Source organism: Canis lupus, chromosome 11, assembly GCF_003254725.2.
Source record: "Canis lupus dingo isolate Sandy chromosome 11, ASM325472v2, whole genome shotgun sequence".
NCBI lineage: Eukaryota > Metazoa > Chordata > Mammalia > Carnivora > Canidae > Canis > Canis lupus.
The window spans coordinates 29,842,392-29,861,063 of NC_064253.1; the positions used below are offsets into that span (position 1 = coordinate 29,842,392).

General features: G+C 34.6%; 1 protein-coding gene across 35 annotated transcripts in view; it reads right to left on the reverse strand.

The window, feature by feature from the left end:
- The window catches only part of PTPRD (protein tyrosine phosphatase receptor type D), a 2,185,700-nt gene that overhangs the window by 1,325,175 nt on the left and 841,853 nt on the right, over positions 1-18,672 (reverse strand). For all 35 annotated transcript variants that reach the window (XM_049116106.1, XM_049116100.1, XM_049116099.1 and 32 more), the window contains one exon: positions 5,962-6,000. The gene's annotated coding sequence lies outside the window, so the exon portion shown is untranslated. The remainder of the gene's footprint in view (positions 1-5,961; positions 6,001-18,672) is intronic.

The window sequence follows — 18,672 nt, forward strand, 5'->3', positions numbered from 1 at the left end:
ACTCTGGATTTTAGAATTACCCAAACACTACCATGACCATTTTTCCAGAACAATTTGATTAGATTGGATAGACATAGTGTTGCTGTAACAAAACCAAAGAAAACAACAGTAACAACAACAACAAACCCAAACCCAAAAACACCTTAGTGGTTTAAGACAAAAAATACGTCTTAGACTTCTCAATTGACTATGGAACTGAAGGACTTGCCACAGCAGCTGTCTTTCATCAGTAAGTCAAGCATTCAGGATGATCTACTCTAATGGCTCCATTATTTCAAGGTGATACATCTTGTGCAGAGGCAGAAAGCCTACAAAAGCACACTTCCACTTTTCCTTAGCTAGAAGTAACCCCATGGCCCCACAAAACTGGAAGGTGGAAATATAATTTCCTTCACACTCAAGAGTGAAAGGAAACCTAGATACTGATATGCACTACCAACATTTCTCATACTAACCACATGGTTCCCAATAACCTGCTATCCCAGTAACATAAAGGGATACAATGCAAAGCCTAAAACAAAAGCTCAGAATTTTAAACAATACCAGTTTTCAAAAAGAAAAAAAAAGTAAAAGAATAATTATACAGAACACATAAAATGATGATCCCTGAAGTCTGTGTCATGTCATATTGTTTTTATATCACCCAACCTCTATCAGACTGCTTGATAAGTTACTCGATAAATTGTAAGGCAATGCATGGAGAAATGAATTGGCATGAGTATGAATCCTTCCTTTGGTCTCTTAACATATGACTTATGTTCACATTATGCCAATTCACATCAGAATAGCATGCTAACACTAAACAATTTTAGTAATTATATCGCTTTGAAATTTATGGAATATTTTGATATACTAATTCAAAACAATGAGGTAGACATATGTGTGTGGTTCCTTTCCATTTTCACATGCAACCTAAGAAACTCACAAAACATAAAATATTTTAACACCAAACATTTAATTTTCAAGGGGTGGGGTATTTTACAGCATCAAACACTTTGGCATATGTCCAAGAAATATTTTTAAACCATCTATATTGAAGACAGTATTCAATTCCTGGAAGATGCAGTACTCCAGTTGAATAATTTATACTAATTCAAAGAAATTCCATGAGTAATGCTAAGCACATGAGTGTAATTTGCAGGTTGTCTGTAATACAGTTAAAAAAAAATGAGGATGGCCAAATTTACATAAAATTTGCATTAAAACTTGAGAACATGAATGAGAGAATAAAGTATCCATTAATCACCATTGTCTAAATGCAGAAAGATTATGTGGCTTTCCATAGATTTTACTTTTGTAATTAATGACACATAATGGTTTATGTATGCATATTTCTATCATATACATACATATTTATGACAGATTTCTATCATATATATGATAGATACAGCTAGATATAAATGACATAAAATATGTATGACATAAGAGATATATATCATATAAAAGATACCCACACAATTTGGGCACGATCTGTGAAAATTTTTCCCCCTTGGATTGATTGATTGATTGATTGATTGATTTTTAAAATTTTATTTATTTATTCATGAGAGACACAGAGAGAGAGGCAGAGACATAGGCAGAGGGAGAAGCAGGCTCCCCACAGGGAGCCCAAGGTGAGACTCAATCCCAGAACTCTGGGATCACGCTCTGAGCCCAAGTCAGACGCTCAACCACTGAGCCACCCAGGTGTCCTCCCAGGCTTGGATTTAAACTAAGCAAGCTTTCTATCTTCTCAAATAACTATACAAGTACAATGATTAAATCTCTCTTTAACCACTTATGTATCAACTTTCTAAAGATCAGGGTTATGGCTCCAATACATGGATAATTAGGTTTTATTAAAACCTTACTGGGATACATTTTCTTTGGGAATGCCTAATAGCAGAGTCGCCAGAGTCCTAGGAATAAATTGAAATCTCAGTATCTTTAATTTACTAAGTGATTACACATTAAATAATTAACCTCTCTAACCCTTAGTATCCTTAGCTCTAAAATGGTGGCTAAAACACATGACTCAGATTATGATTGGAAGGTTTCAATGAGACTATGTCAAAAAAGCACCTAGCCTAGTATCTGATATACAGTGAGTGCTTAAAAATATGAATTCCCTTCAACCGTACGTAATTGTGCATATGTTATTCTGACCTCTTAAAAGGTCCAAACTCCAGGTGCAGAAAGTAAAATTTATGAATTGGAACAGATTGCTGCAATTGCACACACAGATACAAAATTCAGTGAATTGTAAGAATTAAACACATTATCTTATATAAGTGAAAAAATGCTGCAATATGATTTTCTGTAAATATTTTCAACATCAACATAGCAATGTTAGCTCTTCTGTACTGAACTGAATTTTTATTGCTGGCATTTAGTTCCAGGGTAACTATTATTTTTTTTAGTTTGAGAGTTATCATAACTGAATAGGGTATATTTTAATTTATTTACATTGTAATAGTTTACATATTATCATTTATATTTCTGTACTATTCTGATTTGACTTTCTCATTTATTTTATATTCTTTGAATTATATTCTAAAAAGAATTTTCTAGAGTGTATCCTATAATGCAGAATTTGTTTCAGGTAATACTATTAATCTTCCTCTATATTCTTATTGTTCTTTTCTTTAAAATAATAATTGGATAGAAGCAAACAAATATAGAAATTAAATTTTAGGTTTGGTCTTTATAAATGTAGGTGAGATCTTAAATAAATTAGTCAATTGAAATATTTCTTGGAAAACTATGAAACACAGATAAATGTGTTAGGTAAACCATAGTAAACAACACAAAATGGCATTGTTACCTCATTTATAGGCTTGCAAAACTGCTGAGTAAAAAATACATTAAAAAATAACTTAGAGCTTATGACACTATAAGGTAAAGTGTTGAACTCTGTGATCGTGAAAACAGAGTTTGGAAAGGGAAGATCAAACTACAATATTTTTTTAAATGAAGGCTCCCAGGAGAAAATGGGAGTTGAACTACACATTGAGGGATGAATGAATGAATAGAAAGCAGGTGTGTGGGCAGATAGGGAGGATCACTGTCTTGACAGGAGCCGGTGACAATGGGGGATGAGAGAGGAAAGAATTGAGCAATGCAACCCGCTCTGAGTTTCCTGGTTTGCACTCAAGGAAGACTGCTTTTGAATATGTGTGGAGGGACTCCCTTATATCTTACACAACAGATAGGGAGGGGGGAATGCTAATAGGAAACATGGTGGAATATACACAACTGAGAGTGTTGTTTTAGAATGAATCATCTGTCTGTCTTATGAGACATGGATTAGAAATGAGATGAACTACAAGACAGAAGAAAACCCAGAAGACAGGGCAGCCCAGGTGGCTCATGAGGTTTGGTGTAGCGCCGTCTTCAGCCCAGGGCTTGATCCTGGAGACCCAGGATCTAGTCCCATGTCAGGCTCCCTGCATGGAGCCTGCTTCTTCCTCTGCCTGTGTCTCTGCCTCTCTGCTCTCTTTCTCTCTCTCTATCTCTCTCCCTCTCTCTCTCTCTCTCTGTCTCTCATAAATAAATAAATAAATAAATAAATAAATAAATAAATAAATAATAATGCATTGTGATGATCAGAATTGGAATACTGCACTGCCAGTATAAATAAGGAAGGAAGGTGGAATTAAGATAAAAGATAATTACAGGAGGAAGTTCCAATTACACTAATATAAATAAGAAAAAGGTTTATGGGTGGAAAAAATCCAGAAACTCTGGGATTTTTAATGCTGGACATGGAGACATCAAATTTCTGCTGTCTGTGAGACCCTGCAAGTCTCTGAACCTTCCCAAAAAATGCTTAAGCAAAGTTTCCCATTAGTACCAAGTACTGGAGGGTTGGGAGGCTAACCCTCATTCTCATCCTGAGAATAACTAGTGGCTGAGCATGTGATCAGGACTTGTAAAAATTGCTAAGGAAAAATACAAACTTCAAATTTCTGCTGCTCCTATTTATGACTAAATATGGAACCCTGAGTTTCTTTGTTGGGAGCAGTTTCAACATAATCCTATCTGCAGGTAATGCAATATCCCACTCACGTCTAGAAACGTATGTACAATAAAGAGAAACTGGTCTTTGTAGGCTGGGTAAAATGCTGGCAGACTATTATAACATTAACATATCTACTAACTGGCTGGACTCAAATATAAGGAACACCAAAGCAGATCCTGATGGGAGGGATGTGCGCCCGCACAATACAATGGAGTGCTGGTCCTGAGGAAGAATTGAGAAGGCTATCCTCTTTGGGAATGCATATCCAGTGGTTTCAGCAGTAGGACTGGATAGAAGTGTAAGTTTCCCCTTTTCTGTGCTGTGATTTTGTTAGCTTAACCTCAATTCTTCTATAGTCGTTTTTTTTTTTTTAAGATTTATTTATTTATTTATTTATTTATTTATTTATTTATTTATTTATGAGAGAGAGAGAGAGAGAGAGGCAGAGATACAGGAGGAGAAGCAGACTCCATGCCGGGAGCCTGACCTGGGATTCGATCCCGGGACTCCAGGTTCGCACCCTGGGCCATAAGCAGTCGCTAAACCACTGAGCCACCCAGGGATCCCCTATAGTCGTTTTTAAATATGACAGTTTACTATCAACTTTGCTACTGTCTGGCAGAAGGTGTAGACTGGGATAGCTTGAAGCTGCACAGAAAAGTCATGAGAAGATGGCCAGAAGGTACTCACTGAGAAACCAGGAAAAGCATTTGGGAGCAAGAGCCAATACACAATAAAAAGGCATGCTGAACTCTCACCACCCTCCCATTCCAACCAAGCAATAACCAGTTATTAGTATATAATGGTGTGTAAGAAGGCTGTAATCCACACTCTGCCAAGATGGAATTTCCTATTACTCTCAGCTGGGTATACAGAAAAGGCAATCCTAAGAACTTTAAAAAATGTAATGGGGGTGCTCCCAGGCTAATAAACAAGAATAAAAATTCAAGATAGAATATTTTTTAGAAAATTAGGGACGCCTGGGTGGTTCAGTGGTTGAGCTGAGCTTCTGCCTTCAGCTCAGGGCGTGATCCCCACATCTGGCTCCCTGCGGGGAGACTGCTTCTCCCTCTGCCTCTGTCTCTGCCTCTTTCTGGGTCTCTCATGAATAAATAAAGGAACCTTAAAAAAAAAGACTCACCTAGAAAATTAAATAAGAGAATATGAGATAACATGTTTTATAATCTTACAGAGATTCAGAACATAGTAGGATCTCACCATATGAATTGGAATGTTATCAAACTTTCAATAATATTTGGAGGAAAATAAAAGGACTGGGTAGATTCTAAGATGAATAAAAAGCTGTTGTTTGTAAAAATATAATTTAATAGAAAAAATTCTACCTTAGCATCATCTTTTTAATTAAATAATATATCTTTCCCATGTCTATAATGTATGTATCAGGCAAATGCCATAAGAAATTTTAGAGTTTCCATGGCAAAACGAACAGTGTCTTCAGTGTGTTTCTAGTTTTATATTATGTAAGCTATAATACCAACATTTTAGCAATGAAAAAAATTTTAAATACAGTCATCATACTTAGCCCCCATGGTTTTTATGCAAAATGCAACTGTCACATTTGATATTAAAAGAAAATTTTTCCAATTAATACTTTCTACATTTTACCCAAAATAATCGTCTTTTCTAGGGCAGAATCTTCCATGGTACGTTTTGATCCTTGAGGAACAAATGCTCCTGCTTTTTGGAATAATTTCCTGACCCATGAAATTGAATCTGAAAGTAGTATCTGGCCTTTCAGATCATTTTACATGTGCTAAGATGCAACTGATCTTCTTCTATTGGCCTTCTGAGATTCAACCTCAGGTGATGGAAATGAGGATAGAATTAGGAAAATGGATTAAGCTTGAGAGAGGAGAAAAAAAAAAAAAGAAACACCCTCCAAAGATTTGTGGCAAGGAAACAAAAATATTGATAATACTACATAACAAAAAATGTCTTACCAGATACTTGAAGTCACCAGATGATCCAGGAATCCAAGCCTAATAAAAATAAGAAAAAAGAAAGTGGGAGGGGGATGCTTTAGTTTTCTATTTAAAAAAATGACATGCAATAAAATTTTATAATTCTGTAAAATCATCTAAAATATTATAAACTGATGAGAATACTTTAGGAAATCATTTGCATAGGTGAAAAAATGTTTTTCATTTAAATTAATGTGTTTATTTGATTTCCTATTATGCCATTAAAACAAAGAAAAGGAATGTAGTCTTGATTCTAAAACTCTATTTCCAATTATTCAGGTGACCATAATATTCAGTTTTATTCTTTAAGTTCTCAATGGAAGAGGGAATATCATTATTAAATGTACTTGAAATTCTCTATTTATTACTTGCATTTAATTTTCCTGTGGGTGAGGCAAAACCAAAGCTTCATTTTTAAAAGCTTTTCCAATTTTTCTGCCTTTGCTAGCTATCAGATAGCAATTAGTTTGGGCTTTGATTCATTTTAGAAAAGTAAATCCATGGAAGATATTATAATGATAAAAAATAAAAGAGTTTTAATTTCCAAATTATATTGAAATGCAGCTTCTATTTTTTGAAGGTTTTTGAAGTTTAAATGAAAGACAATGTCTGAACAGCAGAAATCCCCAAGAGAAGACCTAGCACCTGCCACGGGATGCAAAGGTTTTATAAATGTTGTCTTGTGGAAAGGCAATGGCAAACATTGTGAGGCCTTTTGTAAATATGACTGCCTTTCTCTGGTTTGAGCAGAAATATTGAACTTCTAACCACTATTATTATAAAATAAAGGGTTTTTTTTTAAACATTTGAAGATTGCCTTTTATTTTTGCCTTGGGAATCAAGTTGGAAATAACATATTGTACAAGTGTTGAAACACATATCTTTCTTTGAAAGGGAGTAGAAAATACAATAAATGTGAAAAAGAATTGACACTATATCTAGGGTTTTGTGTGCATATGAGTATGTGTTTTCCTGTATTCTCAGAGTGCTTAAATTAGATTCTCTGGTCAGAATTATATTTATAATGCTGGATCACTAACTGGTAACAAATCATCCGGAATAAATCTACTAAAAATTACTTCTCAAGGACGTTGAATCAGTTGAGGAGACCAGAACTTCACTGGAGAAGAGCAAATAATGGGTTTTGTTGTATTATGAGAGTGTTCTTTGAATTCCCATCCTGCCTTCACGAGTGTAGAATGGATACTGTCTCCTGGAAGCCTCTGTTCTAAGATCTTAGTTCTAAGCCTAGGAGCCAGTTTTTATTCCTTTCCATATTTTAAATTATGTATTTGTTGTCAGTTGAAAACCACAAGAAACTTGCAAAAGTATAAAGCTTAATAAATTATCACAAAATAAACATTCATGTAATCAGCACACAGATCAAGAACTAGAGCATGACTGACACTAGAAACCTGAAGCTTTTTGTCACAATGTGTATATGTATAGACATATATATACACACATACACACAGCATACACACATAAATATATACACATACTTATATACACACAGTCTACACAAATATATGAGCATAGTGTGCACAGTATACATGCACACAAACAGTTTGAACCCACTTGATTATTTCTTGTAGGTTATGCTGAAGCACAGGTTCAAATGAGAATACAAACCACCTGAGGCAACACAGATGTATATGTGGGGATTTGTGGAAGTGCAGCATGGATATCACATACTGATCATAAATAGCAGAATATATGGATTCTGCATTGCCAGAGAGGGGCAACCCTTTGAACAGATCCTGTAATGTCATTGAATGCATTGTGTATTGTAATCTCAATAAACTATTTATGATATGTATCTGCCTATGTATCCAGAGGTTTTGGTCATCCTATAGTTTTATTTTTCCTTAGTTTTAAACTTTATACAATTGGAATCAAACACTATATTTTCTTCTATGTCTAGTTTCTTTTCTTTAGCACCACATTTGTGAAATTCACCTGTCTTGTGGCTTGCGGCTATAATTTATTTTCATTAATCTGTAATGTTTCATTGGACAAATATTATGCAATCTATGTATTCAATTCTTTTTTGGAAGATACAAAGTTTCTACTTTTTTGTTATTATGAGCAATTCTATGAGCATCTTTTAAAAATACGTACATGTACTTCTTTTTCTAAAGATTTTATTCATTTTAAATACAGAGAGAGAGGCAGAGACACAGGCAGAGGGAGAAGCAGGCTCCCCATCAGAAGCCTGATGTAAGACTCAATCCCCAGACCCAGGATCATGCTCTGAGCTGAAGGCAGATGCTCAACCACTGAACCACTCAGGCATCCCAACATGTTCATGTACTTATGTTGGATATTTCCTAGGAGTAAATTACTATGTCAGAAAATGTGCATATGTTCTACTTTAGAAGATCTTGCCAAATAATTATGAGATGAGTTGCTATTGTTTCACAAATTCACCCAAAAATATTTATTCTGCTTGATTTTAGTCATTAGTTTACTGTGTAGTAGAATATAATTTTACATTTCTTGATTACTAATGAGTTTTAATGAATTTCTATGCATTAGTCATGTATATATGTGTTGGTTCATATATAGAGAAGATATTTTCAATTTTCTTTCCATTTTCTTTGGGTCTTCTCCATATTGATTTGTAGAAGTGTTTTACGTCTTCTAGTTATGAGCCCTTTCCTGGTTATATGTGGTGAAAATACATTTCCTACTCATGGCTTACCCTTCTATTCACTTATTGTGACTTTTGTTGAACATTAATTCTTAATATTACTGCAGTCAAATTTAATAATCTCACTATTTTTATTTATTTTTGTGTCCTGCTAATTACACAAAATGATCATATATAATCTTCTCTATTTTCTCCTGAAAGTTTTCTTATGTTACTATTCTTTTGCATCTTGTGTATAATCAAAAAACCTATCTGAAATAAATGTTTGTTCAATGTGAGTTGGGAAATAGCTTACTTATTTTACAAATTGATTCAACTAGGATGCCTGGGTGGCTCAACGGTTAAGCGTCTACCTTCAGTTCAGGGCATGATCCTGGAGTCCCAGGATCGAGATCCACATCAAGCTCCCTGCATGGGGCCTGCTTCTCCCTCCACCTATGTCTTTGCCTCTCTCTGTGTGTGTCTGTCATGAATAAATAAATAAAATCTTTTAGAAAAACCAAATTGATTCAATAAAATTTATTGAAAATAACTTTTCTTACTGCTCTCCAATGCTAGTTTTGTCATGAGTTAAGTGCCCACAGATGCTTGACTTTGTTCTAGATGTCAATGCATTGCACTAAACTATTTGTCTATATCATACTATCTCACACAATGTAACCTTATAATATACTGTGGTATCTGGTAGAACAGGTCTCTCTTCCATTCCTTATGAGTTTGTTAACCTTTTTAAAAGATAATTCGCATAAGATTCACAATTTTAAATTGCAGAATTTAGTGGTTTGTGGGATATTCACAGTATTATGCAAGCATCACCACTAATTCCATAACATTTCCAATACCTTAAAAGGAAACCCTTTCAACAACCAATCTAGTTCTCCCCTACCCGCTTCCCCAGGCAGTCTCTAATCTATCTCTATAGATCTGATGATTTTGGATATTTCACACAAATGGAATCATATATCATATGGACATTTTTGTCTAGTTTATTTCACTTAGCATAATGTTTTCAAAACCCAGCTATATTATAGCACATAGCAACATCCCCTACCTTTTTATTGCTTAATAATATTCCATTGAATGACTATGATATTTTATTATTGATTCATTAACAGAGAGATAGTTTAGCTGTTTTCACTTACTGGCTACTATGAATAATGCTCTTATAAACATTTATGTACAAGTTATTTTGTAAAAATATGTTTTCAGTTCTCTTGGGTATATATTTAGGGGTGGAATTTCTGGGTCATATGCTAATTCTATGATTAACTGTTTGAGAAGCTGCCAAATTATTTTCCACAGTAAGTACATCATTTTACATTCCCACCAGCAAAGCATAAGGGTTACAATTTCTCCACATACTTTTCAACACTTATTATCTCCCATTAAAAAACAAATTATGGCCATTATAGACAGTGAGGGTGATGCTATCTTACTGTGGTTCTGATTTGCATTTCCCTAATGACTAATGATGTTGAATACTTTTTGAATACTTTTTTTTTTTTTTTAATGTGGCTACTGGCTATTTGTAGAACTTTGGAGAAATAACTATTCAAATCTTTTGTCCACTTTTTAATTGGGCTGTTTGTCTATTTTCTGTTGCACTCTCACTGTTCTTTTTACATTCTGGACATTAATTCTTTATCAGCTATATGATTTGAGAACATTTTCTCCCATTCCAAGGATTGCCCTTTTCATTCTGTTGTTTTAATTAATTTATCTCAATAAATTAAAAAAAATTAATTTATCTCAGTAATGTAGCCCTTTCTATGTAGAAGTTTTATACCTTTCAATAGATTGATTTTTTAAGTTTTTATTTAAATTCCAGTTAGTTAACATACAGTGTAATATTAGTTTAAGGTGTACAATATGGTGATTCAACACTTCCATCCATCACTTGGTGCTCATCACAAACATGTGCACTCCTTAATCCCCATCTCCAGTTTTCCCTGTTATCCCACTCCTCTTCCCCTCCGGGGACCATCAGTTTCTTCTCTATATTAAGAGTCTGTTTCTTGATTTGCCTCTCTCCCCTCTCCTCGTTGCTTGTTTTGTTTCTTTAAATTCCACATATGAGTGAAATCATACAGTATTTGTCTTTCTCTGACTGATTAATTTGCTTAACATAGTACTCTATAGCTCCACCCACATTATTGTGTTTTTTAAATTTTTTTCTTTCATTTATTATTTATGATAGTCACAGAGAGAGAGAGCGAGAGAGAGGCAGAGACATAGGCAGAGGGAGAAGCAGGCTCCATGCACCGGGAGCCCGACGTGGGACTCGATACCAGGTCTCCAGGATCGTGCCCTGGGCCAAAGGCAGGTGCCAAACCGCTGTGCCACCCAGGGATCCCAAGATTTCATTCTTTTTATGGCTTTATCCATACATCAATTGACGTGTGGATCTTCTTCACCCATACATTAATCAATAGACACTTGGGCTGTTTCCATAGTTTGGCTATTGTAGAAAATGCTGCTATAAACATCAGGGTGCATGTGTCCTTTTAATTTAGTGTTTTTGTATTCTCTGGGTAAATACCTAGTAGTGCAATTGCTGGATCATACGGTAGTTCTATTTTTAACTTTTAAAGGAACCTCCATACTGTTTCCAGGAGTGACTCCACGAGTTTGCCATCTCACCAACCAAGCACTTTTATTTTTTTACTTTTACTAATTTTTAGTGGTTAATATTTCTTAACATGAAAGTAATTGAAAAATATTTAATTAAAGAGTAAAACACTGGGATGCATGGGTGGCTCAGCTGTTGAGTGTCTGCCTTTGGCCCAGGGCGTGACCTGGAGTCCTGGGATCAAGTCCCACATCAGGCTCCCTGCGAGGAGCCTGCTTCTCCCTCTGCCTGTGCCTCTGCCTCTCTCTTTGTGTCTTTTATGAATAAATAAATTTAAAAATCTTTTTAAAAAGGTTTTAATATTTTAAATATGTCAAAATTAGAATTTATTACAATTTCACTTTACTGGTTTTACCTATTTGATATTTTAATTTTATTAGATGTAGTACTTTTATTTGCTATTTATCATTTGTATATAGAAATGCAATTGATTGTTAATGGGCCTTATGTTGAGTAACCTTGGCAGAATCATACATTACAATTGACAATTTAGCTGTATATTATTTTCAACTTACTAGCTCCACTCTTACATCATATACAAATAATGTGAGTTTTGTATGTTCCATTTAAATCCTTGAACTCTAAAAAATGTGTTTATATGTATGCATGCATGTTTACATGTATGCACACAGGCATGTGTACATGCATGTCTGTATATATTTTTATTTTTGTACTTACTAGGACTACCAGGACAATAGTGAATAGAAGTAGTGATACTGGGAGATGCCTGAATGACTCAGTGGTTGAGTATCTGCCTTTGGCTCAGGGTGTAATCACCGGTGAGGGCATGATCCCTGGTGAGGGATCAAGTCCCGCATCAGACTCCTCACAGGGATCCTGCTTCTCCCTCTGCCTATACCTTTCTCTCTCTCTCTCTTTCTGTGCCTCTCACGAATAAATTAAATACTAAAAAAAAAAAAAAAAAAAAAAAGGGGGTGATACTGGGCATCTGTCTTTTGATTTCAAGGAGAAACTTTTTAACCCTTAAGCCCAGTATTTGCCATAGGTGTTAGGTAGATATACTTTACCATATTGAGAAAGATTCCTTCTATATCTGTCTACTAAGAGTTTTAGGTATACAGACTTTTGATTATTCATTACATTAATAAGTGTAGGATTATTTAGATTGCCATGTTCTTTCTCTTGTCAGTTTTAAATTGTACTTTACTAAAAATGTACTGCTTTAAAATTTTCAATTAAAAAAACAGTTTTGAACAGCTTCTCAATCAATGTCTTTTTAATATCTTCAGGATTTATAGAGATTTGACTTTTTATCCAACTATACCCCTCACACTTTTTTTAACTTGGTCAATCATGTTAATATCACCAACTTTTATCAGTTTATTCAAAGAACCAATTTTGGTTTGTTGATCCTCTCCATTGTATGTTTGGTACAATGTACATAGTAATATTTTTCATTATATTACCTCCTGATTTTCATTATTTCTCCTCTTCACTATATTTGGGTTAAATGTATTATTTTCTCCCAACTTCTGGAGATGATGCTTATGACTGATTTTCTGCCTTATTCTTTCCTTATATGTGTATTTAAAATACACTTTCACATCTAACATTGGCTTTAGTTTTGTTACATAGCATTTTAGCTTTTATCTTTTTGTAAATGTCTTCAAGTTGATTTTTTTATACTCAAGAGGTATTTCAAAAATATATATTTTTATTTTCCTAATTATTTGGAGAATTTCTGGTTCAAATTAATTTGTGCACAAAGCACTTAAGCTATATGATATAAATCCTGTTCAGTATTGAGGCTTGGTTTATAATTCAGCATCTGGTGAACTTTTACAAATGTTCTATGTGCTAAAAGCCACATATACGCTACAATTGTGTGCATGGTTCTATAGAGATAAATTAAATTAAATGTGTTAATCATACTGGAAGAAGCATACTATAATCTCCCACTATAATTTGGAGTTTGACTTTTTTACTTTCCTATTTGTCTTTGTTAGGCTACCTTAAGAAATGCATGCAAATTTAGAAATTGTATAACCTTCTGTCCAATAGAAACTTATTACATGATTCCATTTTATCTCTAGTACTACTGTTGTTTCTAAATTGATTTTTTTTTTTGAAATTAGTAAAAATTTAACAGCATTTACATTGAAGTCTCTCAAAATAAATGGAAATGGATATTAAAGTTAAAACATAGGGTCAACTCAGTAATGAAAGTTGCCAGGTCTTCCAGGGAGAGTCAAAGAAAGTTTTAACTTGGGTGAATACATATTCCAAATCAGAAACATAGTGTATATAACAACATGGATGGCAGTAATTTCTACGTAGCAGAGCTCTGAGGTATGTGATGGAAAGAGATATTTGAAGACGCAATTTAAGAGCAAAACCAAAGGGCTAGATAACAGCAAGACTTTGGTAGTTAACTAAAACTTTGAAGATACGACAGAAAAGATTTTGTAGTAGGGTGATAGTGCCCTTAACTAAAATGAAGCAATCTGAAGATGTAGTAAAGATATGTGGAAAGTAAAACTTTAATGTATGAGTTTTGGAATCCTGTAGTTTCTCTAGGTGGTAATTTTAGTAATTGACTAGGTATAAATTGGAAGTTCAAAAGAAAGTTATAGGGGGCAGCCCGGGTGGCTCAGCAATTTAGCGCCGCCTTCAGCCCAGGGCGTGATCCTGGGGCCTGGGATCGAGTCCCGCGTCAGGCTCCCCGCATGGAGCCTGCTTCTCCCTCTGCCTGTTTCTCTGTTTCTCTGTCTCTCTGTCTCTCTCTCTCTCTCTCTCTCTGTGTCTCTCATGAATAAATAAATACAATCTTAAAAAAAGAAAGAAAGTTATAGGGACTCCTGGGTGGCTCAGCGGTTAAGCATCTGCCTTTGGCTCAGGGCATGATTCTGGAGTCCCCAGCTCCCTGCATGGAGCCTGCTTCTCCCTCTGCCTACGTCTCTGCCTCTCTATCTCTCTCTCTCACTCTGTGTCTCTCATGAACACATAAATAAAATCTTCAAAAAAAAAAAAAAGAAAATTGTAAACTGGAGATTCAGATTTGGAATGTATCAGTTTTTTAGTGATAGATGAAGTATAGGGAAAAAAGGAGGACACAAAATTATGACCAATAATGGATACTTGGAGAACATCAACATTTCTGGAAGAGGTAGCAAAAATGCAACAAGAAAAATTGGCTGAGAATCTTAAGAGATATAGGAGCAAGGAGCCAAGAACAAAGGGTCAGGAATACAAAATGTTCTTCAGAGTGGTCCAAGATGATGAAACAGGAATTTGGCCTTCATATTTGCTTTAGTAAGAATAATTTAAGCAAAATGTTGAGATTAGAAGCTTAACACTTTAGGTGATGAATGGTAACTTAAAGATATATAGTTAATTGAATATATAATTTTCTTTTTTGAATTTTGATAAAAAAGGAAAGAAAAGGCAGAAACAAGGTTTGTATGTAATGATGGAGTTAGAGAAATGCAGCTTTTATTTATGTACAAGTTTTCTTAAACATTTTAAATCAAAGAATCTCACTCATAATCTTAGTTAGCCTTAAAAAATATATGACAGACATACAAGGAAATTGTCCCTGTTCCTCCTTTTCTTCTCACATATATATGTACCATGACGCTTTTACTTTAGACTATTAAGGGGCACCTGGGTAGCTCAGTCTGTTAAGCATTTGCCTTCAGCTAAGTCAGGTCAGAATCCTGGGATTGAGGTCAGCTTTGGGCTTCCTGCTCACTAAGGGGTCTGCTTCTCCCTCTCCCTTTGCCCCCTCCCCACTTATGCTCTCTCTCTCTCTCTCTGTTTCTCCGAAATAAATAAATAATGTTTTAGACTCTTAAGTTTCCATTTGGATATGTCCCTTAAGAATGTAAACTCTTTTCTCTTCTACTAGCTTCTTTTATCAAAGTATGTACTTCGAATAATAGTCACTGGTGCCTGTGGGATTATATTCAACTATATTTGCCAAAATTTCAAGTTTCTTTTTTATGTTACACATACACATTATACTGGTATACAGGGACACAAAATCAATTCTATTGTTACTCTTTCTTTAGTTTCTTCCTGATAATTATGGAGCATAATCATACCTCTGTCAATGTCACCCAATTATTCCAAATGATGTCCATTTTTGTCCTTTTATTTAAATAATTTATCTTTTCCTTTCATTTAAGCTCTTCAGGACACTTCCCACTGATGTATCTCTCTCTATCTTCTGCATAGTCTCATGCTCAGAAAACCTCAGAGGGTGTTTGTTAAATGAATAAATAAATATGAATAAAAAAGTGAATGCATGAATGAATAAAACCACTTTATGTAAGTGGAAAGTCACCTGCCAACTGCATACTTCAGATCCCTCAGAGGAAAGCAGCCATGTTAATAGATCAGAGTTTGTTTTCTGACCTCAATGCTCTTGAGTTTTATTAATTTAGATAATTTGTCTAAACTTCAGTTACCTTATCAATAAACAGGAGATCTTTAGATGCATTTTTTATAGGATTGTTAAAAGAATTAAATAGGCTACTCCTATAAAAATACCTAGCACCTGTGGCTGAGTGAGGGCTCATAAGTTTAGATAAATCTTGATCTGAAATGCAGTATGAAAGAGCCCATTTCTTTGATACCATAAACAATAATCTCTTCCTTGACACCGTCTGAGTAGTTGAGTGTTCACAGTCCACGTCCTCTTCCCTTTCAAAAGTCATGACTTTTAACTGAAAGAAGAGATCAAATGCTCTTCCGCACCTCAGGTCTTACTGATTATCACCCACAACTTCATTCATATAGAATAAATGCATATTTTGGGATTCCTCTGACTTGGTAAATTGCTCTCACAAAAATTAAGAGGAGGTATGATGAGTTTTCTTTTAGGCTTCAATTAGGCCTTGATTTTTTTTCTGAGAAGATAAAACACAGGCTAATTGATTAGAGAAGTCTGTATGATTCAACTACTCTCCTCACATTAATAGTCACAGTAACAATCAACATCTTCCAGCTTTCTAATGTCTATGTGTTCCATGTAATTTATCTGACTGGACAGAATGTCAATAAGGTCATGTCATTTAACCTCTTATGTATGTTTCTTTGACTTACTAGATTTTTTAAAGCTTAATACTAACTTCTACAAATACTAACAGAAATGCTAACTTCTACCATTCTCAATTTGAATTTTAACTCAGTTGGGGTTAGTTATTTAATTCAACCCTCCAAATTACTGCACTCCTCAAATGAGTAATAATTTATCATGAATTATAAAGGTGGTTCACACAATTATCTTCATGTCCTCTGATTGGAAGAATTTTTTTACATTTTGTTTGTTTTAAGGAAACCAGATTTGTTCTTAGAAATACAAAGCAGAATAGCTGTATTGAATAAATATATTTTATAGATTTTTTATGTAGATGTTGAAAAAAATATATACATACATATATATACACACACATATATATGATCAATTTTATTATTTAAACTGCATGACTGAATTTGAAGAATTGCTGATGAGTTGACATATTTTCTCCAATATTTAGTTTAAATATCTCTAATTTATGAAATATATGGTAGCTATTTGAGTACCCAAAATCTTAGCAATGATTTCAACTTATGATATTAATTGACACTTTCTAAATATTTCTTTGAAACAAATGCTGCTTTCACAGACATTTTGTGGAAAAAATTCTATTCCTGCATCCACCTCTTAGTATCCAATATGCACATTAACAAACAGAACTATTAGGTGGTGTGTAATAGATTTAATTTGCAGTACGATTTTTTTTTTTTTTAGATTTTATTTATTTATTCATGAGAGACACACAGAGAGAGAGGCAGAGACACAGGCAGAGGGAGAAGCAGGCTCCATGCAGGGAGCCTTGAGTGGGACTCCATCCTGGGTCTCTAGGATCAGGCCCTGGGCTGCAGGCGGCGCTAAACCGCTGAGCCACCTGGGCTGCCCTGCCTTATGATTTTTTAAACCAAAATTCATCACATTTATTTAAACCATGGAAAGACTTTTTCACATGTCTTACATTTACAACCCCGTGACTCAAAGCTGCTAATGTTGAAGTGAATGTGATTGCCTGTAATAGTAAATGTAGTTTGAAGCAGGAATAATTGACTTCAACATATTTCAATATTCCTTCTAGTTTTTTCCTGTCTTATCTCATGTTACAAGGATCTATATATCCATTCAGCAAGAAATTATGAATCAGAAACAAATATGACTAAGACTCAACTTTGCTTTTAAAAGGTTCATGTTAACAGTGAAAACTGAAGTAAATAAATAATTACCAGGCATGACAAATGCTGTAATGAGGGTTTTTACATAGAGCCACGAACTAATTACATGAACTAATGATATGAACATGCTCTGAGATATTAGTACTATAGATAAAATTTTCCAAGTTGTCAACATTAATACTTTTTTCTGGGCTCACATGGCTCCTGCGTGCCAACTCCTTTTGCTAGTGGGATCAATGATAGCAGCATCCTAATTCACCCCTATCCTCAATTTTGGACAATCCTAAAGACTAAGTAACTGGGGAGAAAAGGTAAAGGGGTTTTCTGTAGGTATGTTTCCCAAGGATACTATGTTCTTTTTGTAGGAGTCAGTTTCTGTCTACCACTAGAAAGTCAACTGCATTCATTTTGTCTGTCATACTTCTACTGCATACCTATAATTCTAGAGTCTAGAATTTAGCACTTCGAAAGTACTAAATAAGATTTCTTGAGTCAATTACTTTGGCATGCTTAGTTTTTAGTACTCCTAGTACCTGTGGTGTCTACTCATGAACTCACCACCTTTATACTTCAGACACTCTGTTTCACAAAATTCCAGCTTTATCCACAGTACTATGGAGGAAAGGTAAACTCTCCAAACATGTCTCCCAGAGTTAAAAACTATGAAAACCATATCACTTTTTTTTCTAATCTAGAAATGTGGATGGAACCAGTTAGAAATGTTTCACAAGATCCTTCTCACTGCACTTAGGAAGGTTAAGTCCTTAAGTTCAATAATCCTGCAAAAAAATAAAATAAAACACCCAAAACAAAACAAGAACAACTCTATTTTTTTTTTAAGCTCTGCCAAAGCACTAAGCCTGAAATACCATTTTCTAGGACCTAAATTTGATTCTGACACTTTTAGCTAAAGTAACCATATCCCTATCTTCACAGTTTGTTTCCTTGTTACCAACTACTTGTGATTTATCCTGACTGGCCACCCCTACCCTGCATTTAGTTCCATTTGGTAAAGATGCCCTAGTAAATTCCTCAAACATTTAACTGTTTGCCATGTTTTACCAGGTGATTCCACTTTCTGCTAGCTTATCATCTTTCCACTAGTTGGCTGGTCATGTTCCTCCATGTCTAACATTGCACCCTAAGACCAGTTCAAATCTCACATTTAATTATCTAGAGTGGATTTTCACTGTGATTGAGT